Source organism: Puntigrus tetrazona, chromosome 7, assembly GCF_018831695.1.
Source record: "Puntigrus tetrazona isolate hp1 chromosome 7, ASM1883169v1, whole genome shotgun sequence".
Classification (NCBI taxonomy): domain Eukaryota; kingdom Metazoa; phylum Chordata; class Actinopteri; order Cypriniformes; family Cyprinidae; genus Puntigrus; species Puntigrus tetrazona.
In genome coordinates, this window is record NC_056705.1 from 32,695,893 (window position 1) to 32,723,232 (window position 27,340).

General features: G+C 39.0%; 1 pseudogene; it reads right to left on the reverse strand.

Annotated features, from left to right (window-relative positions):
• Nucleotides 1-7,123: 7,123 nt before the first annotated feature.
• On the reverse strand, nt 7,124-7,242 carry LOC122349805 (annotated as a pseudogene).
• Between the last annotated feature and the right edge of the window lie 20,098 nt (nt 7,243-27,340).

The window sequence follows — 27,340 nt, forward strand, 5'->3', positions numbered from 1 at the left end:
AATACTTGGTGAGGAAGAGCGGAAGACTGGTTGCTTTGGTTACAAGCTACACCATGGAAGATGATGGTTTGCGCAACAAAGAAGTTCAAGTTTCTTCCACACGTTTACAAAACTCTGCTATCATGAGCGATTTGAGGAATTACCTTGCTCATCTGGAGGAAAGTCAAATTAAAGAACTGACTGAATTGTTGTTTGAATTCCCAGATCTGTTTTCAGATGTGCCTGGCAGAACTACCATTTGTTCCCACGACATTGATGTTGGAGATGCACCTCCAATTAAGCAGCATCCCTATCGAGTTAACCCTCAAAAGCGTGACATAATGAAAGCTGAAGTGGAGTATATGCTGAAACATGGATTTGCTGTGCCGAGTCAAAGTCCTTGGAGTTCGCCCTGCTTACTGGTACCCAAGCATGTATCGCTTTTGTATGGATTATTGTAAAGTTAACCATATAACTAAGGCTGATTCCTTCCCACTTCCTAGGATGGAAGATTGTGTGGATAGGGTGGGTAACGCCAAGTATGTAACAAAGCTAGATCTACTAAAGGGATACTGGTAGGTGCCTCTGACTCTGCGTGCATCAGAAATATCCGCTTTTGTTACTCCAGACAGCTTCCTACAGTATTCTGTCCTGGCCTTTGGAATGCGGAATGCTCCTGCTACATTCCAACGTTTAATGAATACAGTGTTGGCAGATGTGGAGAACTGTGAAGTATACTTGGATGATGTGGTTATTCATTCAGTTACTTGGACAGAGCATGTATCCAGCCTCAGGAAGGTACTTCAACGTTTGGCTGATGCCTCATTGACCTTGAATCTGGCTAAATGTGAGTTTGCGAAAGGAAAAATAACTTACCTGGGTAAGCAAGTTGGCCAAGGGATGGTCAAACTTGTTGAAGCCAAAATAACAGCGGTTCTTGAGTATCCTGCTCCCTCTAATAAGCGTGAACTTCGAAGATTTCTAGGAATGTGTGGATATTATCGTGCTTTCTGCCCAAACTTTTCCTCCGTTGTGTCTCCACTAACTGAGTTGTTAAGCACTGCTAAAAGTTTTATCTGGACACCCAGCTGTGAACATGCTTTTAAGGCTGCAAAATATTTACTCTGTACTACCCCAGTACTCAAAGCCCCTAAATTTGATGTTCCATTCAAATTGCAGATTGATGCCTCAGCTACAGGAGCGGGTGTGGTTCTTTTACAAGGGGATCGATTTGGTGTAGAGCACCCTGTCTCGTATTTCTCAAAAAAGTTCTCCAAGTGTCAGCAGAACTATAGTGTTATTGAGAAGGAGGCATTGGCCATGTTGATGGCATTGCAACACTTTGAGGTATTGTTACAAGCGTCCCGAGGATCCATCAGCGTTGCCCTGGGAACAAACCTGGAACTCCGGCACCAGCCACTCAACGACGGATTCGCCACACCTGGAGCTCGTCAGCCGCGGGCCAGATAAGCCCGGCCAGGCGACGGCTTCAGTGAGCCACGAGACTCCGACCGAATGCTAACCTGTTGTCTCTCTCTCTGTCTCCCAGAAGCCACCCCGTGACGGGCCTACCTGAGCTAATTCCCCGATTACCTCAACGTGGAAGCACCAAGACGACTTCCCGCTGCACTCACCGTTGAGCTCACCGCACTCACCGAACTCACCACTGAGCTCACCAAACTCACCGAACTCACCGCTGAGCTCACCGAGCTCACCGGACTCACCGAACTCACCACACCCGTACTACGCTTTACTAATAAATACACCCTCCGGGGGTCTCAAACTGACCTGTTTCTCTTGTGCTTCCTCTGCCTCGTCACAGTATACATTGGTGGTAGCGTGTCCCCTATAGTTGTGTATACAGACCACAATCCGCTAGTTTTCCTTGAGCGTATGTCTAATTCAAATCAGCGTCTTATGCGGTGGTCTCTTGCCATTCAAGAATTCAATCTTGACATTAATTACAAAAGAGGCTTAGACAATATTGTGGCTGATGCATTGTCCAGGTCTTAACATTTTATGTAGTGGAGTATGATAATGTGTGTGTTTGGTTATAAACAACGTATGATGTTTATGATTTTAATGGTGGGGATTTTACATCCTCTGACGTAATTGTGTATTGTCACATGATTGTTATTTTTTCTCTCTCTCTCCTGGCTAAGTAGCGCACCAATTCCATACAGCTGATGACAATTAACGCCAGTGCGACTTCACTATGACCAAACAATGATAAAGCAGCAGAGAGACGCAGTTCGAGAGGAGTCTCTTGTCCACTATCCCAGACGATATTTTCCTCTTGTTTGGTTGAGAAATGTAGTGAAACCCTAGGTGTGATTACAACAGTGATATTTCAACTTTCTTGTGAAGTCTAAACAACCATGTAGGAGATGAGTGTCAATTTATTTGGGATGTGTCCTTTGATATTTTCTCTTATTTTCTATAGTCAGGAGAGAGGTAAGATTATTGTCTTTAATTTAGTTTTTCTTTTGTTTAGGTGAGTTAAGTTGTTAAATCCATAAGGTAGTGTTTTGTTTGTTATGTTGGCATTTACTCTCTCCCGACGTCTTGGTTAATTACGTTTATTTTCTGTTCTCGATATTGTATTTTTTTTCTTTCTTTTTTTCTTACACGTTTGTTTTGTTAAAAAAATAAAATTGTTTAATTACATTATTAAAAATGTTGTTAGTTTTTTTCGGAATTCCAGTGAAATAAGTTTTGGGAGTATTTATATTATTCTCATCATTATTGAGGGCTGGGATAGAGGATCAGAGACCTCTCATCATGTTGTTGTTTTATTTATTTTCTTGTTATTTTGTTACCTCCTCTTAGTGACCCTAGACTAATACACACACACAAAAAAAATAGGAGTTGGTAACAGTATTAAAAAGGAAGTGAAGAAAACCAAAAACCTTACAGCTCCTTGTATTCCTAAGCAGTCTCTCATCCAAGTACTAACCAGGCCCAAGTCTGCTTAGCTTCTGAGATCAGACAAGATCAAGCATGAACATTTATTTTTTATTATTATTATTATTTTTTATTATGAAAATTCAGTCAATCAAATACATTAAAAGGACTTTCCTATACATATCTGCACATGATTTGCTTCCCGACAGTTTCCACATTAAATCTTTTAAAACACAGTAAACATTTGGTGTAAAAACAACATAAAACACATCTAACATATTTTCACTTTTAAAATACACATAAAGGTTTTCTATGTAAGCTTCCATTTTCCAGTCCAAACATCCAACACAATTTCTTCTTTCTTGGCCACATTTCTTCTCTCCCATATTACACTTTTCATTAGCAATACCCAAAGATTAATACATTTTTTGTTTCGACGTTTCCTTTCCCAAGCAAACATCACCACTCTGCTCCATTCCATTCCATTTTCATCCCACACCTCAGTTAAGTCTCTAATCATACATTTACATTTTCTTAAAAACTTTTCCAATTCTTTACAATATAAAAACATTTGTAATATCCCCTCCTCCTTTTCTTGACATACTTTACACATAGCATTTTGTTGTAAACCAATTTTGTTTAAAATAACCTCAGTAAAAACAACTTTATGTCTTATAAAATACTCCAAACTTTCTAATTTTGTTCCCACACATCTTCCACTCAAATTTCTCCATATAAACTCTTCTTTCAAATCTTTGAATTTTTCTAACCAATACTTATTTACAATCGGCTCTTTAAAAACACCATCTTTAAACACACAATACATTTTTTTAACAGTACAATCGTTAAAATCACATCAATTTTCCCTAGTTTCACAAAAATGTTCCTCTACTCTTTTAATCCAATCTTTTGGTATTGCATTCTTGATGTCTTCATATTTGTTTGTTATTTCTTGTTTACTGTAATCTTCTTTTGCCATTTCCATTGTATCCATGATATATTGTGTCAGTAAAAAACCTTCTTCTTTAAAGTCATACAAAATATCTCTCACTCTCGTTATCCCCACCTCCATTTAAAAGGTTTCCTCTTCCATAAGGATCATACTCAATTTTCATTAAAAACTTTCCCCAGGCACTAAAAATTTCTCTATAAAACTCTGGTAATCCTTCCGTCATCCAAATTTTCATTTTCATCCATAGAATGCCATCCCCTATATTCAAATCTCCACATTTGTTTAGAAAGAATCTCATAGTTTTTTTTCCACTCCGTTACATTATCCTGTTGCATGTAATTCTTGACAATTTTTCCATTCGCCCTAAGCTCCCCTTCTCTACCGCCCCTAAAATCGTGTTATATGCAATCCTAGCTGGTCCCCACCACCACCCCCACCCCATAAAAAGTCCATAAAACATTTCTTCAACCTCTGTTCTGTCCATAAAGAGATGTATAAAACATACCAAAGTTTGGAAACCATTAAAACATTCAATATTAAAACCTTCCCTTTCAAGTTTAAAATTCTCAGTTTCCAAAAATTTTACCTTCTCTCTATATTTGTTATTAGTTGCTCCCACATTTCACCTCTCACTTTTTTCTCATTTTTACCCATTAAAACTCCTAAAATCCTCATTTCTTCTACTTCCTTAAAATTAAAGCAATCCTTTAAAACCATAGGTTTACCAAATCTCATATATACCGTTTTATCATCATTTATTTTATTTCCAGACCCACAACAATAATCTTTACAACCTTCATAACTTCTCTGACACTCTTCTTTTCTTTAACAATTATTGTTGTATCATCAGCATATTGGAAAACTTTCCCCTCAGCCTTATTTCCCTCAATTTCTATCCCCCTTATTCCTGTGTTTTGTTTTATAGCCAATCCCAAAGGTTCAGAAACAAGAGAATACAATAATGCTGAAAACTGACAACCCTGTCTTATTGACCGTGTTACTTTAAAACAATCTGTTAAAAAACCATTACATTTAATCTTGGTTAGTGCACCCTTATATAATATTTGAATCCATTTAATATAATTTTCCCAAAACCAAAACTCCTTAAAACCTCAAATAAATACTTGTGCTCCACCCTATCAAACGCGTTTTCGAAATCCAGACTAATTATATATCCCTCTTCCTTATTTTCTTTCATGTTTCATATCATATCCCTTATACTCATTGTTATATCAGCTATATCCCTCCCTTTTACCGCATAAGATTGATTTGTTTTAATTATGCTTGGCATTACTTCTTTTAATCTGTTTAATCTGTTTTTAATCTTTTCTCCTTTCCTTTTATATATCAGTTTCATTAGCCCCATCCTTGTTCTCTCATTAATTTCTTCCTTTTCAAAAATTTCTTTAAAAACCTCATTTAAAATCTTTGTTAATACCTCTTTAAAACAAATATAAAATTCAGTTCCCAAACCATCTATTCCTGGACTTTTCTTTTTATTCAGCTCATTTATTGCTCTTTCAATCTCTTCTTCTCTAACTTCTTCCTCACTTGCTTTTGCCTTTATCTGTTTCAACAATTCATTTTTTTCTTCCTCTTCCACCCCCCTTGCACTAAACAGATCCTCATAAAAATATTTTTATTCCTTCTACAATTTCTCCACTTTTCCCTCTTATTTCCTTTATTGCTGTAGCTTTCCTATCTTTCTTTCCAAATTGAAAAGAACTTTGTACACTTTTCGCCCCTCCACCAAATGCTTTGCTTTGCTTCTTAGCCTCGCTCCTTCATATTGATTTTCTTCCATTTCTTTTCTTTTCTCTTCTAGTTCTTTTATCTTTTGTATGTCTTTATTTTCTTTATTCAGTTCTGTTTCTAAAGTTTCTTTTATTTTAATTTCTTCATATCTTTTGCATTTCTGTATATGACTACAATAATTGATTGAAAACTTTTGATCAAAAACTTTACGTTCTTCCACCATAACCCCTTATTCTCTGCGTACATTCCATTTTTCTTTTCTTTTCTATAATTCCTTTAATTTTTGAGACATAATCTTCATTCCTTAGAATCTGTGTATTTAAAATCCTCTTTGTATACTCCAGTCTAACTTAAAAGATAAAAATTTGTTTCTTCATATTTAATCTTTTTTATATAATTAATTCGATTCTAGTTTGGCATACAAAACTCCCCACTATTTGCCTTTGTTGGAAACTTTTTTTAGCTTCTTTTTAAGAAGAGAACAGGAGATTCTTGGTAAAGCAGGAGTTCGTTTTTATTTTGTTGCTGTAGTCATCTGCAAGAAATCTTCAAGAAATCTTTAAGAAAATCGTCAAGCAATCTCCAAGAAAATCTTCAAGAAATCTCCAAGAAAAAAATCTACCTAAAACATGCTAGGTTGAAGTTTATATGTTTCAAGGGGAGGAGTACACAGAGGTGGAGACCAGTAAAACAAAAGTATACAAATGCAGATCAGGAACTTTCCAGATCCTTGATCTATTTAGCATCCAAGTGTCATTCAAATGCATAGGTGAAACAAAAGGCACAGTTGTACCTTAGGATTAGCATTCACACTTGACTTAGGACACATACCAGATGTTCAAGAACTGAAAGACAAAAGATAACTGTCTCAGGGCTTGGGCTTCCTGCTCTTAGAATGTAAATCACAATAAATATTCAGCATATACTGTTATATTGGAATCTGTGTTTAACCTTTTATAAATTTGTAATACAACACCTTCTTGAAAATTATTTTTTCTTTTCACACGTCTATCATATTATTTTCATCCATTAACGTTTTTAGTTCTTTTCTTCCTTCTTCTTATAAGTCACAGATGGAATGAGGAGGTCAGCTTTCCTGCAAAGAGGAAACAACACCGAATGAGGCAATGGAGTCAGATAACTCGAGAGGGTGTGAACTGAAAAGAGATCTCTGATCTCAGAAGCTAGTCTCCCATCCAAGTACTAACCAGGGTCAACTCTGCTTAGCTTCTGAGATCAGACGAGATTAGGTGTGAACAGGGTGGAATGGCCGTGAAGCGAGAGCTCCTGCAAAAAGCTTCCTATTTTACGGTAAGGCACACTACAGGCCATCATACTAGGTAAGTAATGAAGGAAACAAAAAAATACTTCAAAATTAGGTACATTAAAGATAAGAGCATTAGATAAACAGTTAAAAACAGCCAAACGCTGTTTAAAGATCAGCTACTTTAAAGGCAATTGAAAACCAAGAGCTGTTCAAACTTTGGCCACACTAAGGGCCAGTGTATTAAAAAGGAAGTGAACAAAACCAAAAGCTTACAGCACCTGGTATTCCTAGGCAATCTCCCATCCAAGTACTAACTAGGCCCAACTCTGTTTAGCTTCTGAGATCAGACGAGATCAGGCGTGAACAAGGCAGTATGGCCATAAGCGAGAGCTGCTGCAAAAAGCCCCATATTTTAAGGTGAGGAACCGTAAAAGCCATCATACTATATGAGTAATGAAGGAAACACAAAAGCTATTTCAAAATAAGGTACATTAAAGATAAGACCATTAGATAAGTAGTTAAAAACAGCCAAATGCTGTTTAAAGATCAGCTACTTTAAAGGCAATTGAATTAATAAAGGAGTAAGAGAAAGCAAAGAGCTGTTCAAACTTTGGCCACACTAAGGGCCATTGTATTAAAAAAAGAAAGTAAAAAGAAAACAAAAATCTTACAGCACCTGGCATTCCTAGGCAGTCTCCCATCTCCCATAAAGTATCAATGCGTGTGTTTTCATTATGTTATTATACCACAGAGTAAGGAATTGAGATAAATCAGGAGGTTACTTAGCAAGCATTCTTTTGTGGTGGAAGTGATGGTTCTACAATACTTGTAACAAGATGCAGCGTTTACAGTTTTAGCTATACAGAGTTCACACAAGACTAGATAGTAATCTGAAATATCATCACTTTGCTGCAGAATTTCAACTATATTAACATCCATTCCATGTTATAGTATTAGACCTAGAGTTGTCTAATCCCAATGTTGTCTAATCCCAATGGAGTTCAGAATGTCTAAGAAAGCTAATCCTAATGCGTCTTTTTATTATCAAAATGGATATTAAAATCACCAACAATTAAGACTTTATCTACGGCCAGTACTAACTCAGAAAATCTGCAAATTCTTTAATGAAATCTGTGCTGTGCTCTGGTGGCCTGTATACAGTAGCCAGTACAAACATGACAGGGGATTTATCACTAGCACATGATTCTATAGATAATGTTATATGCAGCTTCAAAACTTCAAATGAGTTATACTTAAAGCCTGCCTTCCAGAGCATATGTGTGTGCATATCTTCAAGGATTGCTTGTTCTCTCATATCTTGGACTGCTTATCACGTACCAAGGCTGCTTTCTTGGACCTTTCTTAACCTTGGACGAGTCCCGATTTCTGAAAAATCCATCCTCATGAATTCGCTGGATGGTCGGCTGATCGTCGTCTGGAAAAACCAACTTCTCCGGACTGCCTGACGGAAACCACTTGTGAAGTCATCTCTACGCGGATCAGGTGAATATACTTGAGCGAACGTGAATGTCTAAAACGACGTACTGTTTTGGCAAAATAATAAAATGATGTACTGTTTTATTAATGATTAAGAAACCACATACTGTTTCTGGGGTAATGTGAGACTCAGGGAGCATTTATCCGAATTGTGTCGTACAGCTTCGGTTCACGTGAACAATAAAGCGACGTACAGCTTTAGTTAAAATATAATAATTAAAATATAATAATAAAAATATAATATAAATGCGCAGAATTTTTGTTTTGTTTAAATTTATTTGTGGATGTGAATGTGTATGAGTGAATAAAAGTGTGTGAATAAATACTATTGGAATTCACTAGGAAACCAATAGATTAAGGGGAATATATATAGGTAAGGAGCAATTCAATTTTTAACCTTTTTAGAAAAAGAGAATAGCAACTCTCATCAGGATTTTTGGGATAAAGGAATTTGGGGTCAAATTCGAGACGTTAGTGGAGTCAGACAGCTATATCCGCAGACAGAATAGTGTCTGTAGAAGCCTGATATAGTGGACGATCTGATTCTACATTGTGACTGATTGTTGACTCTTATTCACAAAATGGGGAAATCAAACAGCAAAACCCTAGTAGGGTCCAAAATTTATGGAGGCATACTCACCAGGTAGCTGCAGATACCTGGGTGAATGGGAAACGAAGTACCAATTTGGGAGTAAATTATTAGTTCCTGATTGTACTAAATTAATGGAAAGTTTGAAGGTACAGATTTTAATGGAAAAAAAGAGAAAGAAAAAGAGATGTTACGTTTGCAGAAGAGTGAAGCAGTGAATTGGTTGGAACAGGCAGAAAAAACACAAGTAGAAAGAGAGAAACGCAAAGAGAAGAAGGCTCTCATTGCCTTGCAAAAAGAGGACCCAGCAGACAGCACAGGGCGACCTGCTGCCTCTATGAACAAGAAAGGGATCGAGAAGAGAGAATGCGGAGAGCAGCGGAAAGAGTGCTAAGAGAAATGGAAAAAAGTGAGGCACAGTCGGAAAGTAAGAAACAGTCAGAGGAGGAAATTGATTACAGCCCATTTAGTCCTCACATACATGGAGCGATAGACCATGCAGGCCATTACAACAGGTGCTAAAAACTATTAAACGAGCTATAGCTCCACCCCCATATGCCAACACCTGTACACCAGTGACAGACACATATCCAGCAATTCAAGTGCCAAACCCTCACTTCGGGGTAGAAAATGACCAAGACAGATTTTTGTTGGTTCACCGACCTTGGTTACAGACTGAAATGAAAGACGCTGTTGAGGTTTTAGGCCCAGTAGAACTCACAGCGACATGGATTGAGAATCTTAAGATGTTAATAAATTACCAACCGAGGATGATGGTTCAGCTCATGATGTTGTGGAAAGTTATTGTTGATTTGGAGGCGAAGTCACTTCCCGAGCAAAGAGACTCGTACAGCAGGATTTTAGGTGTCAGGAAAAAAACTTTATTGACAAGTCTGAGATAGCCGCAGTCCGCCTCTACCTTCTTGTGTCTTGGTCTCCCTTTTTTAAATCCCTGCTAGCGTCCCACCCTACATACCATCAGTCTTAGGTGAGAACAACTGTGTTCCATCTTAAGGTCTCCTGTTTTAGTCCCTTGTCAGTTCTATAGGGTCTCCTCCTTATTTATGGTTTCTTTCTACAAGAACTTGGTGACTTCTGACCTTTCCGGTTTTTCCTTACGTTTTTTTCCATGGGAGCTTGGCGATTTCTGACCTTATTGAGTTTCCCAGTTGATTTGGGTCTTACAGACCCTACTGCCTTTGCACGCAATCTTCTAGCAACAGACACCATTATGTTTAAAATAGCACACAAGTATCATGTAGTCAACTCATCAATGTATAGAAATAAAGCTGAAGGAAAACTTCGTCAATGATTGCATAATCAATACGAAACAAAATTGTAAACCTCGTGAAGATTATCGCCCTCACAAAAGCATGCAAAATTTCTGAAGGTAAAGATGTAACCATCTATACTGACAATCAATATGCATTTTCAACATTGCATCATTTTGCTGCACAATGGTCGAGACAAGGCCTGAAAACTGGTAGTGGTCAAAATGTGCGAACTGTGCTGAACTGTTAAGACAATTACTAAACGCCATAAAACTGCCTCATGCAGTTGCAATCTGCAAATGTGCAGCACACACAAAAGGCACAGATCCAGTGTCAAGAGAAATGCTAAGGCTGATGAAACAGCAAAATTAGCAGCCCAAGGAAAATTGTCTGTAACAGCCACAATTACCTTATTACAATTGGCGGTTCCAATTAATGATCAGGTAATAAAAGACATGCAAAGGCAAGCACCAAAAACTGAAATACAGCCCTGGCTAAAAGCAGGAGCAGTATTGAAAGACAATCTCTACATGAAAGAAAATAAAATCTGTTTGCCAAAAAAATTGTTCAAAACAGCAGCAATATTGACACATGTGTCAACAAGAGGTGTTGGAGTTGTGTCTTGACATTATGCACCTTTGACCCTTCAGTTTCAGCTTCCATCTGGTATAACACTTCTTGTTCTAGGTCATGACATGACATGGCCTCTATATAATATCTTAGACTAGTGATAACTTATGTGACGAACATGTCTGAAGTCTTTGTTTTGCCAGTTGCTTTTACTTATCTTGCCCTGTCCTTTCCTCTATAAATAAAGCGACTTGTGATCTGAGCTTCGGAGGCAAAGAGAGGCAAAAGAGAGAATCTTGCTTTTCTCCCGCTTGCAACCGACAGCTCAATCCTTGCAAGCTAAAAATCCAAAAAACTTGTTTTGTGTTTTATTTTGCCTTGGGTTGATCCTTCCTGGTAAAGAGCCATTTGAGTGAAATAGTCTCAACATTTACTTGGTCCTTCGAGCCGGATCCCAACAGGACAGAGCGGAGGAGGAGAGGACGAAGAGGAGCTGAGAGACAGTCTCTGATCAGAGCCAGGCAATAGCTGCCTGACAAAATCCACCCGCGTGTGAATTCGAGGGGGTCGGTGAATCTTCGTCTGGAAAATCAACTTCTCCGGGCTGTCTGACAGGAGACCATTGGAAGGACAAATCAACGCACTGATCAGATGATATACCGTGTATTTTTTATGAACGTTCAAGTGTGTGTGTGGGACTGCAGTATAATAGGTACCAGCTTGAGTTCGTAACCAGTGATTTACCTGTTTAGGTAAAGGATCTGTACCGACTCTGGAAGCACAGTGATTAAGTACTAGCTCGAGTGTGCAACCCGTGATTTACCTGTTTAGGTAAAGGATCTGTACCGACTCTGGAAGCTCAGTAATCAGATTTGGAAAGAAGAATCTGTCGACCAATTGTCTGGGACATTGTTAAGTTAGAGCCAGGGGCTCTGGTGTCGACAAAGTTGTTTTAAGCGTGCAGGGTATGAATGGTATGAATGTATTGTATGAATGTCATTGTGAATCATTAGGATTTACGGTGAATAAGTTTGTTGTTGTTTAGGAATAACACAACTGATATTTCTCCCCACTAGAAAGGGAGTTTTGTTATTCAAACATAGAAAATTATAATGGGTTTGAGTCAAAATTGAAAAGTTGGTTCTGTTCAGTCGGCTGTATCCGCAGACAAATTAGTGTCTGTAGAAGCTTGGTGCAGTGGACGATCTGATCAGACGTGTGACTAATCGTTGACTCTTACCAAAAGCAAATATGGGCGCAGAAAATAGTATATTGACGGGAGATCTAAAGTTTATGCATACGTATTCGTAGTATTCGACTTTATTGACAAGTAATCGCCGTATTCGTAGACAGTGTGCGATACCTCTATGAGTGGAATAAAAAAATATGATTTCAGTGGTAAATTAATCAAAAGGGACTGCGCTCTCTTAATAAATAAAATAAAGTTTGACTTATCCTTAGCCAAGGGAAAAAAGGTTGATGTGTTGAAGTCAATTGATTAAAGTGACGAAGTGGCAAGAGTAGGCAGATAAAAGACAGGCGAGAGTAGAAGAGAAGAAAAGACAGAAACAAGAAAAATTTATCGCAGTGCAGAAAGAAGAAGACCCAACAGATTATGTTGGGAGACCAGAAGCATTGTATCGGCAAGAAAGGTTAGGAGCAGAAATAGCAGCCAGAGGCCAGGAGATGGCTCCAGCAGCTTAACGGGAGGAGCTGAGAGAGTAGACAGCACAAAGTGCGAGCAAAAGGGAAAGGGACAAAAAAACATTATTAAGATAACTGAATTCAGCCCCCCTCGCACTAGAAGAAACATACCTTATGCTGAAGCAATCTTTCTGTTAGAGAAAAGCAAGGCGGAAGAAGGGTATAAAAAAGACCCCTTGAACTCATCACACCTTTCATCAGATTCAGATTTTATTTTTCCAGCCATCCAAGTGGCTAATCCACATTACGGTGTAGAGGACGATCACAATAGATACCGTCACGTGTATCGCCCATGGTCAGCCCAAGAAATGAAAGATGCAGTAGATGGACTTGGTCCACTTGAAAATACCACCTTTTAGCTTTGTCAAGAAATACTCGCTACCCGAACGAGAATGGAGAATAGTGAATGGAACCCGAGTAAAATTTCTCTGTGACTCTGGGGCAGACAGAACAGTATTACATGACATAATTTCAGGATTGCAGCCTAGTTCTAAGAAAATATATGTGAAATCAGGCAATGGATTGGTTACAGAGAATAAGTTTTCTCAACTAATCACCATTAAAGATCCAAAAACAGGTCTCAGCATAGACACAGAAGTAGTGTTATGTCCAGGGTGTCCTGTAAACCTGGGGGGGTCTTATGTCCCTACTTCAAATTTCCATATACCCACTGAAAACAGGCCTGGTTGCCATAGGGAAGGATGAGGAAGTGCCCACATACCCAGTACAGTGTTTAAAAGAACCCAACTACTACTGGTCCTTAGATTTTCCTGATCAAGATCCAGGGAGGATAGGGAAAAATCTACCAGATTTGTTACCAAAACCAACACCCTCAAAGACAGAAGTTAAAACTGAAAGTGACCTGCATGTGACTATGTATTACAAGCGAGACCCAGGGCCCGACCCAGCCTACTCAGAAAGATTGTCGAGGCTAGGCCCTCAGCATGTGACATTGAGCACAGTATACACAGACAGAAAAGGAAATGCTGTTTGCTCTGTGAAACTTTACAGCGAGGCACAGCAACTTTTTGAAGGTCAAGACAGACCTCCACATGTATCATTGTCTAAAACAGATAAGATGAAGTGGGAAGTGTTGCCAAAACTGATAGAGCAAGGGGAGCTAGGCAGGTGGTCAGATAATGGGGATGGGTGGAAAGTGAATGAGAGGCGCTCTCTATTCCAAGACAGTGAACTGGATGTGTACACTTACCCCCAGAGCCCATTTGACTGGTTATAAAACCAAAAACAAACTACAAGCCCCGCATAAAAAAGTATCCCCTTAAGCCAGATGCACAGGAAGGCATGTAAGGAGGTGAATCAAAACCTGTATATGCATTAAGACTGATCTGAGAAGGGATATCCAAAGGAACAAAAGGACTTCAAAAAGAGAGCAAACAACACTTAACAATTACTCTTTTTGAGCCTATCGAGGAGATGGCTGCATTAAGGTAAGCGATCTACGGGTAGCCTCTGACTAAGACCTGGACTAGCCCAGATGTGTCGTGAGTCTGTTCTGGCCAAACAAGGTCTCTAAGCGACCCAGACTCCTAACGAACGATAAGTCGAAACTAGGAAATATTATAGTTAATTAATGATCCAAATTTAATCACAACTAGAGGGATCAGCAGTTACATTTTAATAAATATAAATAAAATCACGAAGGATTGGAGTCAGATAAATGTATGTATAAGGTCAGTACTATAATTGGAAACCCAAGAGATTAATAAATATTAGTGATTTTTAACGAGATGCAAAGAAAGATCGAACACGCATTGACCTTTCGACCAGGGCCTCTGGATTCCGTTCTGCAGGAAAAGGGGACCCTTACAGGCATAAAACCAGTTATTGAAGAAATTATTAAGGCAGGTATAATAATTGAGGCCCTGAGGCCCACTGTAATACACCGATTTTTCCTGTCAAGAAAGCAGACTCCCAGAGCTGGAGGATGATTCAAGATTTAAGAGCTGTAAACCAAGCCGTAGAGAGCAGAGTTCCCTGTGTGCCAGATCCCCACACATTGTTGAATCAGTTAAAACCTGAAATGAAATGGTTTACAGTAGTGGATTTGAGCAATGCATTTTTCTCCATACCAGTGCATAAAGACTCACAGGGGTGGTTTGGTTTCACCTACAAATGTAAAAAATACACTTACACCCGCCTTCCTCAGGGATTTGTTGATAGCCCGACGATCTTTTCATCAGAACTAACGAGCTGTCTGTCACCCCTCGCAGTTCCAACCCACAGTCAGGTTTTAGTTTATGTTGATGACGTATTGATTGCCTCAGACACACAAGAACACAACAAAGAAGCTGCTGTAAAAGTGTTTCAGCATTTAGCAGCGACCGGGAACAAAGCTTCTTTGGCCAAACTGCAATGGGCAAGACAGGAAGTAGTATTTTTAGGTCACAAAATAACCCCGCTAGGTAGAGCCCTAACTGATAGCAGAAAAGAGGCTATATAGCTAGCACCAAAACCAGAGACAAAGCAACAGATGTTGCAATTTCTAGGCTTGTGTAACTACTGCAGACAATGGATTGCAGACTATGCCATACTTATACAGCCCCTGCTAGACATGATTTATGGCATTCCTACCGCCAAGAAGGATAAGATTAGCTGGACCCCAGAGGGGGAGAAAGCTTTCACACAGCTAAAGGAGGGATTGATTTAATCCACAGTGTTAAGTTTACCTGATTATTCCAAACCATTTAATCAGACAGTAGACTGTAAAGACAAATTTATGATGTCAGTGCTGACACAGGAGTCAGGGGGCAAGAACAAACCAGTAGCTTACAACTCTAAGAGGCTGGATCCAGTGGCTTGTGCACTCCCACCTTGAGTGAGAGCTGTATGTGCAGCAGCCCTAGCAGTCCAGGCCTTAGCTGAAGTAGTGTTGTTTCATCAACTCACATTATTGGTCCCATACTCAGTCGACGCACTATTAACTGAAACAAAAATGTCATTCCTATTCCCACCAGCAAGACATTTAGCTGTCATGTCTATTTTAATGTCACAGCCACATCTCACTATCAAAAGATGTACAGCATTAAACCCATCTTCTCTGTTGCCAACTTGTGATGACGCTACACCACACAGAACAGAATTGCAAACCTAGGCCTGACTTGACAGATGTTCCATTAACTAAGGGAGAGACACTATTTGTAGATGGTTCATGCTCTAAAAATAGCCAAGGTGAAAATCAATGTGGTTATGCTGTTGTGTCAGAAAAAGTGATAGTGACTGCAGGGAAACTCCCCTCACATTACTCAGCCCAGGCAGCCGAAGTTATAGCGTTAATAAAAGCGTGGCAAAGTGCGAGAGAAAAAGACGTCACAATCTACATTTTAGCCAATATGCATTTTCTACTTTACATCATTCTGCAGGACAATGGTGCACGAAGGGGCATGAAAACTGCTAGTGGTCAAAACGTAAAACATGCCGCCCGTCTCACAGATTTATTAAAAGCCATTAATTTTCTCCTACAATTGCAGTGTGTAAATGTGCCGCACACACAAAGGCTACTGACCCAGTTTCACTTGGCAATGCAAAGGCAGACGAAGCAGGAGGAGACCTCAATTTGTTGTGATAAAACCACTTATTTAGTTGAAAGAGGGTTAAAAGAATAGCTATTAGAGAAACATAATTCTAAATAAAGTTTTACATTATTCACCTGAAAGGAAATCTCTAAAAAGATTTAATTACAATAATAAATAAAAGACAACTACTGACAAATGTCAAGTTAGAAATCATATTTAGATGAGATTGGACAATTGAAACATTTAGAAATAAATAATTACTAAACAAGATGATAAACATGATTGACAATCGTACAGTAGATTAAATTTATGATTTGATCAATGATCAGAAGCTAGATTTGCTTTGTTTGACAGAAACCTGGCTAAAACCAGATGATTACATTACGCTAAATGAATCTACCCCCCAAAATTATTTCTATAAAAATGAGCCACGTTTAAAAGGTAGAGGGGGAGTTGTTACACAATTTATAACAATATTCTTAGTACTTCTCAGAGGGCAGGCTTTAAGTATAACTCATTTGAAGTTTTGGTGCTGCATATAACATTATCTACAGAATCATGTGTCAAAACTTGATGATATAACAGAAACTATGCACTCTCTTTTTTCTAGCACTTTAGATACAGTTGCTCCTTTGCACTTAAAAAAGATAAAAGAAAACAATCTGACTCCATGGTATAATGAAAACACACGCACCCTAAAGAGAGCAGCCCGGAAAATGGAGCGCAGGTGGAGAAAAACCAAATTAGAAGTATTTCGTATTGCCTGGCGGAGAGTATGCTGAAAAGCATTAAAAATTGCAAGATCTGATTATTTTTCATCCCTTTTAGAAGAAAAGTACAGTAACTACATTAACAAAAATAAAGCATCAACAGGTGCTAATATTCCCAAGAGTATAGCTGCAATGAGTTCATGAATTTCTTTACTTCTAAGATTGATACCATCAGAGATAAAATTGTAACTATGCAGCCGTCAACTACAGTTTCACATCAGATAGTGAGCTTTAGATCCCCTGAGGAAAAATTACACTCTTTCTCTATTATAGGAGAAGAAGACTTGTACAAACTTGTTAAATCATCTAAACCAGCAACATGTATGTTAGACCCTGTTCCATCTAAACTATTAAAAGATCTGCTTCCAGAAGTCATAGATCCTATTTTGAACATTATTAATTCATCGTTGTCATTAGGATATGTTCCCAAAACCTTCAAACTGGCTGTAGTTAAACCTCTCATTAAGAAACCACATCTTGATCCCAAAGACTTAGTAAATCACAGACCAATCTCCTTTTCTGTCAAAGATACTAGAAAAGTAGTATCCTCACAACTGTATTCCTTTTTAGAAAAAATGGTGTCTGTGAGGATTTCCAATCAGGTTTTAGACCATACCATAGTACTGAGACTGCTCTCATTAGAGTTACTAATGACCTGCTTTTTATCATCTGATCGTGGTTTTATCTTGTTATTAGTGTTATTAGATCTTAGCGCAGCATTCGATACTATCGATCACAACATTCTCTTGGATAGACTAAAAACTATGTTGGCATTAGAGGAAGCGCCTTAGCATGGTTTAAATCATATCTATCTGAACGCTATCAGTTTGTAGCATTAAATGAGGAGGTATCATATCGATCAAAAGTGAAATATGGAGTTCCTCAAGGCTCAGTGCTAGGACCGTTACTTTTCAACCTGTACATGTTACCTCTGGGAGATATTATCAGGAGTCATGGTGTTAGCTTTCACTGCTATGCTGATGATACTCAGCTCTATATTTCAGCGCAGCCTGGTGATACACACCAAATTGAGAATCTAACAGAATGCATAGTCGATATAAAAGCTGGATGATGAGTAACTTCTTAATGCTAAATTCTGAAAAAACAGAGGTGCTAATAATTGGACCTAAAAACCCACATATAATAATCTAGAACACAGCCTATCACTTGATGGCTGCTCTGTTAATTCTTCATCATCAGTTAGGAACCTAGGTGTGCTGTTTGACCGCAATCTTTCCTTCGAAAATCATGTTTCTAGCATCTGTAAAACTGCGTTTTTCCATCTTAAAAATTTATCTAAATTACGACCTAGGCTTTCAACATCTAATGCAGAAATATTAATTCATGCGTTTATGACCTTGAGGTTAGATTATTGTAATGCTTTATTAGGTGGTTGTTCTGCACGCTTAATAAACAAACTTTTTAGGTTTTTTTTTCTCCATTCTGTATGCATGGGGTTTTGTTTCCTTGCCGCTGTCGCCTCTGGCCTGCTTGGTTGGGGACACTTAACTTCTAGTGATTATCGTTGAATTGACTACAGAGACCGTCTCTGCATTTAATAAGAAATTGGTCACTCTCATCATTATACGTCCCTGTCATTATACTGTACAGTGCTTTGATGCAACCTGTGTTGTTAAAAGCGTTATATAAATAAAAATGAGTGATTGATTGATTGAGTAGAGTTGTTGCAAAATACACTGTGGAGTAAAAGGAATTTAATTTTAGCTACTTAACAATTAGAAATTAAACTGAAGAGGTAAAATTACTTTTTTCTAAAATGTAATATACCTGCCTTAGTGGGTTATATATGAGAGATATCACAAAAGAATTTCATTCATGCATGAATATATATATGAGTTTTGAGAGACATTTTATTGTAAAATGCAAAGAACAATTTACAAAAGAGAAATACACTTGCAAAAAGTTGAAACTTTTCAGAAAGAAGAAATGCTTTTACTAGTTTAAAGTGAGATAGTGAATCCACTAGAGAGGCTGAAGTAGCTCTAGAATGAGAAAAAAACTTACTGAATAAAATAGCATTTTATCAGATCAGTATCGTAGCAGATAAATAATGGCAACATAATTTGAATGTGCTAAATTAATTGTAACTATGAGAAGATAGTTACAATTAAAAATCAGGATTCAATGAATGGCTCTAACTAAGAACCTTTTTAGAGTAAGAGTGCAGTACAAAAATATCAGAAGAAGCATTATCCTATACCTACAGTTAGAACGAGAACCCAAAGAGCATATGGTCTATGGTGAACAACAAAGTAACTGAAAAAGTCTTAGTTTTCAGAGACTTGTAGCAAGCACCTATAGAACATTAAAGTGCATAATAAATGATTTTCGCATGATATTAATCATTATAGCTGAGCTATTTCTGCTAATTATTCTAGAGCAGATTGGTATTGGGTAACTCCTCAGAGTGATTTGTGTACATCTATGAAAAGGTGTAAGAAGGGAATAAGACAAACCACTATCTGTCATTTACATTCAACGCTGTCATGCATCTGATGAAGTTGTTGTTGTGAAGCCATATCAAACTACATACTTCTAGAAAACTGGACACAAGAACTGAAACACTGACCAGATCAGACATGGCTTTCAGCAGTAAATCCCATACAGAGTTCAATGAGGACTTAGAGGAACTTAAATTCTACTTACTGGAAAAGTCTATTCATTTTTAAGAAAGAATACTGCTATCTGTTAACAAATGTTTATGTTTAACATTGTAATTAAAAAGAATGTGGAATATAATTGATAATAAAAGATTTAGGAGTATGCTTTATTTATAGGAACTTAGATGAACAGCAAGAGGTCAACTGCTGTCACGATATCAGAGTTACTGGATCACTGTTCGAGAGGCCAAATGTATGACTTGTCATCAGGTGTTATATATTCAAAAAACTGGATTTGTTGTGGGGGACTTGTGCAAAAATTGCTTTAAGAGAATCAAAACTATTATCTCGTACAGACATATTTCAACAATGTAAAAGTATGTTAAGCGTGCTCCACCTAGAAGTCAAAGATTTATACAATGACTTAAGTGCTCCAAAGGATTGGCTAAAAGATGATATGCTTTCAATACATCAGTTACATGGTAAATATAACAATGTTATACGAGTGGTGAAATTTGAAGTGTTTTGACAAAAACATTGGCATCACTGAGATGACAGAATAATCTCCCCAAATACAAGCTTCCCAACAGAACTTCAAAATGACGAAGACGGCCTATGGGCAGGTATTCTATGCCAGATCCATCATTTCAACAATTAGTGAAAAGTCAAATGTCTAATCAATGGAAGAAGCCACATGTTAATTTGTGAAGACATTTAAATTAGGGCATGCTGTCACAAAATTAACCATAGAAAATCAATGTTGACTATTATGAAACAAAGCACTGAGATTCGACTAATTGGAGATATTATAAATAAGAGAATTATTGTAAACAAAATTGTGAGACCCAGAAACATTTACATTTAGTCATTTTGCAGACGCTTTTATCCAAAGCGACTTACAATTGAGAGTACAACAGCGATTCATTTTTTTTGAGAGACAAACAGACAGAGTAAGTGCTTATAACACCCAGTCACAGGCAGTGTTCAAATTAGTACATGCCAGAAGGGAAGGAATAAACAAGGGGGAGGAGAAGTGAGACAGAGACAGTGAGAGTATTTTTTTTTTTTTTTCTTTTATTATGATGAGGTCAGGTATTGCTGAAAGATGTGAGTTTTCATCTGTTTCTTAAAGATTGACAGAGATCCAGCATTCCGGATATGTATGGGATCATTTCACCAGCCAGGAACAGAGAACAAGAAAGTTCTGAAGAGTGATTTGAGCCTCTTTGAGATGGTACCACGAGGCGTGCGTCGCTAGCAGATCTCAGACTTCTAGAGGGCGTGTAGATTTGTAATAGTGAGTGGAAGTAGACCGGTGCCGAGTCTGTGGTTGTTCTATATGCAAGCATCAGTGCCTTGAACTTGATGCGAGCTGCAATCGGTAGCCAATGTAAGGAGATAAAGAGAGGTGTAACATGGGTTCTCTTGGGCTCATTGAATACCAGCCACATTCTGAATCATTTGTAGAGGTTGTGGGGCCTTGATGAACAGACACGAACCATAAAAGGGGGAATCGCTCTAGAACCAGGTCGTAAAGGCAATCAAGATGGTCAGCCTGAGCGATGCAGAGCACCGCAAAGTCTGCCAAACGTTTTCAAGAGACTGTCGCTGCAGTGAGCTCGGCCAATCCGAGAGTACCCACGTCAAGATTGGGATGATTGAAAACGCAACATCTGGTCGACAGCCACGATAACCCGCTTTGTGCACTGACCTGGGACCAGTTCCACCAAGCCACCAAGTCAAAAGGTGATGAGACTCCGCCGTGAATCAACGTGTGTTCAGGACAACCTTACACTTTCAACCCCCCCAGGGAGGTTTGCTTTGTCCCAACACACATTCCTTAAAAGCACGCCTTTTCCTTTTCGCTACAACAAAGGAACTGCCAGGACACACATAAAACTACTAAACGAACAATCTAAATGCCTTCCTTTCAAACAAATATAGGTTCATTTGTAAATAACTGTTTAATAAAAGTTTTGGGGATGTATGTAGGAACCGCTATATAATCTTCAAATAATCCGCTAACAGATAGCGTCCCATAAGCGCTAGATAATGCATGTTTGGTGTCAAGTTGAAGCTGATGATGTTTCCAATATCGTGGTGAATGAATAGGTATGTTTGTTAAAATGCACAACAGTGTATTCTATTTATAAACTTTCGATAAGAAACAGAAGTGCAGAATGTCAGTTCTAACTGGGATAAAGTATGCACAAAACCGGAGTCGAAAGCAGGCGTGGACACGCCCCTTCGACCTCGGGATTGGACAACTGCCCAGGGCACGGCCCAAAACTTGCACCTCAAAACGCAGGAACAGAGCTCCCTCATCGAGTCGAGTCAAGAAGAACTTTTTCGGAACCACCAGGAGTCGCAGGGGAATTCGGGTCGCTGCAGGAATCACCAAGGAAACGGAGAAACTTCGGAACTTGGAGAAGTCAGAAGACTACGAACGAAAACGACCCGATACCCTCGACTCCGGTCCGCTCCGTTACATCACTCCACGGACACTCACTGCCCTTTCCGTAACCAACCCGGTTCATCCAAGCGAACCACCAAGCTAGAGAGACTTCATTCGAACGGCCCGAGAAAGCCCGACCGCGTCATCCCACGGACGAGCCTGACCAATCAGCAAGCCAGGATTTCCCCAGACAAGCCAGAGTGGTAAAACACCTTTTCATCTCTTTACTGAATCGGCCAGACACACATATAAGCAAAGCTAAACCCTAACTTTGCTTTGTTGGTGCTCTTAGTGCGATCTCAGAACTAGCTAACAGACTTTGGACAGACAATTATCAATTTTCCCTTCCAACCCGTGAATGTGTGCATGAATGTATGTGTATGTGTGTGTGTGTGTGTGTGTGTGTGTATGTTTAGTCTTCTCAGTGAAGTCTTGTCATGTAGTAGGTACTGTTTAATAAATTTTGTTTCATTATTGCGAATTCTTGTTTGTGTGTTATGTGACTGGAAATTTAAACTCATGCCCAGATCCGTTGCTACCTGCTCGAGGTAAAGCGAAGATCAGATAAACAAGTAAAGTCCAATTGATTTATTTTGCTGATCACAGAGTAAATTCATATTGGTAACATACATTTAAATTGCCCTAAAGCGCTGGACGTATTAGGTGATTTAAAGGTATATTTAATTGCATACCAACGTGAATCTTTTAAGATTCAATTCCCCAAACTTGAATTGAGAGCTAATTCAAGTGATAATTCAGAATTATCATAATTAATTAAAAGATTATAATCTTACAAGGTTTTATTGTGTTTGATGGAAGTCCAGCCAGAAGAGCATTGCAATAGTCAGTCTAGAAATGACAAGGGCCTGGACAAAAGTAGCTGTGCAACTTGCTCTGTTAGAAGGAGCTGATCTTTCTGATGTTGTATAATGCAAACCTGCAGGATCGAGCAGTCTTTGCAATGTGATCTTTGAAGGTTAGTTAGTCATCAGGATTACACAAGATTTCTGACTGAGGTTGATGGGGTAATTGAAGAAGAACCTAGCTGGATGAAATTTGAAGTCATGCTGTGTAGTTGGAGTGGCAGGAATACAAGCAGCTCCAGTCTTTCATCAGGTTGAGCTGTAGGTGGTACTCTTGCATCCATGCGAGATGTCTGCCAGACAGCCGAGATCCGAGTAGCTGGTGGATCATCTGGATGAAAAAGGTAGAGGCTGTGTCATCGGCGTAGCAGTGGTAGGAGAAGCCGTGAGCCTGTATGATGGGGCTAATTGATGTAGTGTAAATGGAGAAGAGGAGGGGTCCAGAACCACGATCCTAGGAACCCCAGTGACCAGTTGATGTGCTGGATACTTCTCCTCCCAGGCCACCTAAAAAACTAACAGTGAATGGGATTCAGACCAACAAAATTAGGATCCCAGGATGCCCAGTGATGAGAGGGTAGACAGCAGGATCTGATGATTCCCACAGTGTCAAAAGCAGTGGATAGATCCAGCAGAATGAGAACTGATGATTTGGATTTAAGCCTCTTGCAGTCCGCAGAGCTTCAGTGACTGGGAAACAGTGCAGTCTCCAGTTGAATGGCACCCTGAAACCTGACTGGGTTGTTGAGTTGTTGTTTCACGAAAGAAACAGTGATACCTGGTTGAAAACCACTCTTTCAAGGGTGTTTTAAGCTATGAATGGAAGAAGAGAACTGGCCTGTAGTTATCAATAAGGAAGTGTTTAAGTGGGCTTTTTTGAGCAGCCCGGGTTACTGAGCCTGCTTAAATGCTGTGGGAAGGTGCCTGTGAGGAGAGATGTATTTGATGGTAATGCGTGAGTGCCGGTAAGACTGTGGGGAGATTGCTTACCCAGAAGATGAAGAGGTATGGTCTAGCGGACATGTTGTTGGATGGCTGGAGAGAGAAGTTGGATACTTCTGCCTCAGTGAGGAGCAAGAAGGAGAAAGTGGAGAATCGGTAGTCGATGTGGTTGGTTGAAGGTTGTGTGTTGGGGCTGAGGGCAGCTACTGATTGCTTTTGTTTTGTTTGTAAAAAATGTGGCAAAATCGTCAGGTGATATTGGTGGTGGAGGATAGAGCAGGGAGTTAAATGATCTGAAGAGCTGGTGTGTCTAGTGTTGATCTTGTTTGGAGTATGATGATTTGGCGGTCTGGTTCAGCAGAGAAGGAAGAGAAGCAAAGTCTGATACCTGCTCAGGTCTGACAGATCTTTAGATTTGTGCCATTTCGCTGCCCTGAGTTTGACTCGATGCTCACAGAGAACATCCAGACAACCAGGGGCTGAGAGGCAGTCCGTGCTGGCCTGGAGGGCGAGATGTCGTCTAGACGGGAGGTTAGAGTGCTGAACAAGGTATCTGTGCTGCGTTCACATCCAAGAAGAAATGGGTAGGTGAGGGAAGGGAGGACTGTGGAGAGAGATGGGACAAAAGGTACAAAGGGAACAAAGGTTATGTCGGAGAGAAGTAACCGGTATAAGGGGTTAGTTGCACAGAGATAGGAGAAAATGTAGTTTAAATGTAGAAGGAAATGGTCAGAGATGTGAAGCAGTTGTACTGAAATGGTGTCTACGAGGTACAACTGCGTGTGTAAATCAAGCTGGTTGCCTGATTTGTGAGTGCTTGTCGTGATGAGGCGTTTGAGGTCAAATGAGGCTAGAAGTGAATGGAAGTGCATGCGTAAGGTTTGTCAGATGAATGTTGAAGTCCCCGAAGGGTAGGGTGGAGTGCCTTCCTCTGTAAAAGATGACAATAATCCATCAGCTCCTCTAGGAGTCTACTTAGAGTCTAGGTGTCTAGAATATGTCCAGGGGCGGTAGATTACCACTATGTGGAATTTTGTCCGAATTAATAACTGCTTGTTAGCATGAAATTCAAAATTGTAATTACACTTAGAAGTGAGTGGGTTAATATTTCCAATTGTTTGGGATGAGCAGACCAGTGCCCCACCCCAGCCAACCTGACGAGGTGTGTGAGAAAAGTGATTCTTGGCTAGAGATGCTGGGGGTTACTTTGAGTCTTCTGGGCCAGATACGTCAATCCCAGAATGTTGATGAAGAATGTAAAAGAAAAAGCAGAAATGAAGTCCCAACTTATTGACTGGCAATTCCACAGACCAACAGAGAAAGATAGGGGTGTAGTAGAGGATGTAGGGACAGAGCGTGGAGTTAGTAGTGCATTGTCGTCTGCGTGTTGTTAGGGCGAGGTCAGAGACAACCGGAATGAGTTGGAGACGCATGATAGAGGTAGGAAAGAAGTGAAGATGTGTAAGAGAATGAATGAATGTACTTAGAAGTCGTTGCTCAGTTAAAGTCGCGCGCCCAGGAAAAAGTCCATTATGTCTTTACTCTCGTAGTCACGGGAGACTGAACACACGGCGCTGGACGCTTCGCTGGCAGCTTCGGCGTAGCCTTTGCATAACAAATAAATACAAAGTGCTTTGATGGAAACGAAAGCGGAAAGCTAGTTCTAATTGCCCAGGCAGTAGCCAATCAGGAGGGCGATCAGGAAAAAGCAGAAACTACTTCACATGAAGTGCTCTTAATATGATGAAGCAATTTACAAGTTACCAATAAGAACACTCTGAATAAGTACAGCACAACTAAACTACACTACAAATAAGTGAAACGCAAATATTATCTCCAAACTTAACAAAATAATTTGAATAACCAGCAATAGGTATAATAGACTTACAGCTGGTGTCCGTCTCTTCTAGCCTGAATTCCTTCTCTCAAACTTGGATTGAAACAACCTTGGATTAGTCTCTATCTTAATGTATTTTAAATGAATGTCTAACAGAAACAGGACAAGTGTGTCAAACTGAACAGAGTACGACAAAGTGTTATGTTCCCTTAAACTTTAAGATAAGAGTAAAGACCAGACAAGCGTCGAAGATTGGTGTTGAGGGAAGTTTTCTGATTTGTAAATTTGCCTTATTTAGGTGATACAGCAGCATTATAAACACATTGTGTTGTGTTTGATACTGATTTTCAGAAGAATACACAGAATATTTTATTCTTTTATTAGATGAGGATTTATAAGATGTAAAGTGCACATAGTATTGTATTCCTTTATTGAATAGTGAAGAAGACCACATATAGCATATTTAAAAAGTAGTTTATTGAGAAAAGATATAGCATATCTTAGCATTAGTTAGTATAGCCAGAGATAAAATATCTTATAAGTAAGAACTTTGAAGTAGTAATGTTACCGTTGGTGCTAAGTTCCCGACACAGAGAAGACATCTTAGAAGATCTTCACTGGAAAGAGCAAAGAGTCTCTTGATAGTGAAAACCAAACAGGGTTACGTAAAATCTACCTTCCTCAGTGACCTGGACTTTAACATCAACAACATGCAAAAGAATCTCATTTCTCCAAATATAACTAACCAGGAGACCAGGAGATTCTTGGTAAAGCATAAGGAGTTAGTTCTGGTATTTCGTTGCTGTAGTCATCTGCAAGAAGTCTTCAAGAAATCTTTAAGAAAATCGTCAAAGCATTCTCAAGAAAATCTTTAAGAAATCTCAAAAACAAATCTAAATGAAACATGGTAGGTTGAAGTATATATATGTTTCAGAGGGAGAGATACAGAGGTGGGACCAAGTAAAACAAGAAGTATGCAAATCTGATCGGAACCCAGCCCCAGAACAGAACTTTCCCGATCATGATCTATTTAGCATCTAAGTGTCATTCAAATGCATAGGTGTTGTAGAGACTAAAACGAGCACAGTTGTACCTCAGGATTAGCATTCACACTTGACCTACCAGATGTTCAAGAACTGAAAGACAAAAGATAACTTTGTCTCGGGCTTGGGCTTCCTGCTCTTAGAATGCAAATTGCAATACACATTCAGCTTATGCTATTACATTAGAATCTGTGTTTAAGCTTTTATGAATTTGTATTACAACATTGCATTCTATAAGCCATACCATTAAAATTGCCAATAAAGCTGGTGAACTCTTTTTAAATAGGTGTTAACATATATCCTCACTTTATGTAATTTGTTGACAATATTAGTAGATAAACGTGCTTTTGATGAGAGGTTGGTAGAAGCAAGTATGGTTCTTACCAGCCCTCTCATCAAAACATCGACTATCTACTTTAGAATATTATCTAAATACATAAGTGAAGGATATATGTTAACACCTATTTAAAAAATTCCTATAAGTCATAAAGCAAGCACAGATTCCAATGTAATAGCATAGGCTGAATGTGTATTGCAATTTTGCATTCTAAGGCAGGAAGCCCAAGCCCCGAGACAGTTATCTTTTGTCTTTCGGATAACTAATTTATCTAATTGGAGTCAGAGCAATGAATGCTAATCTGAGTACAACCTTTGTTTTTAGTCTCTAACCTGTCATTGAATGTTTGCTGGGTCTTAAATGAATCGGAGATCGGGGAAATTCTGTTCTGAGCTGAAGTTCTGATTGCGACCCCATGCTGTTTTACTGGTCTCCACCTGTGCTCCTCCTT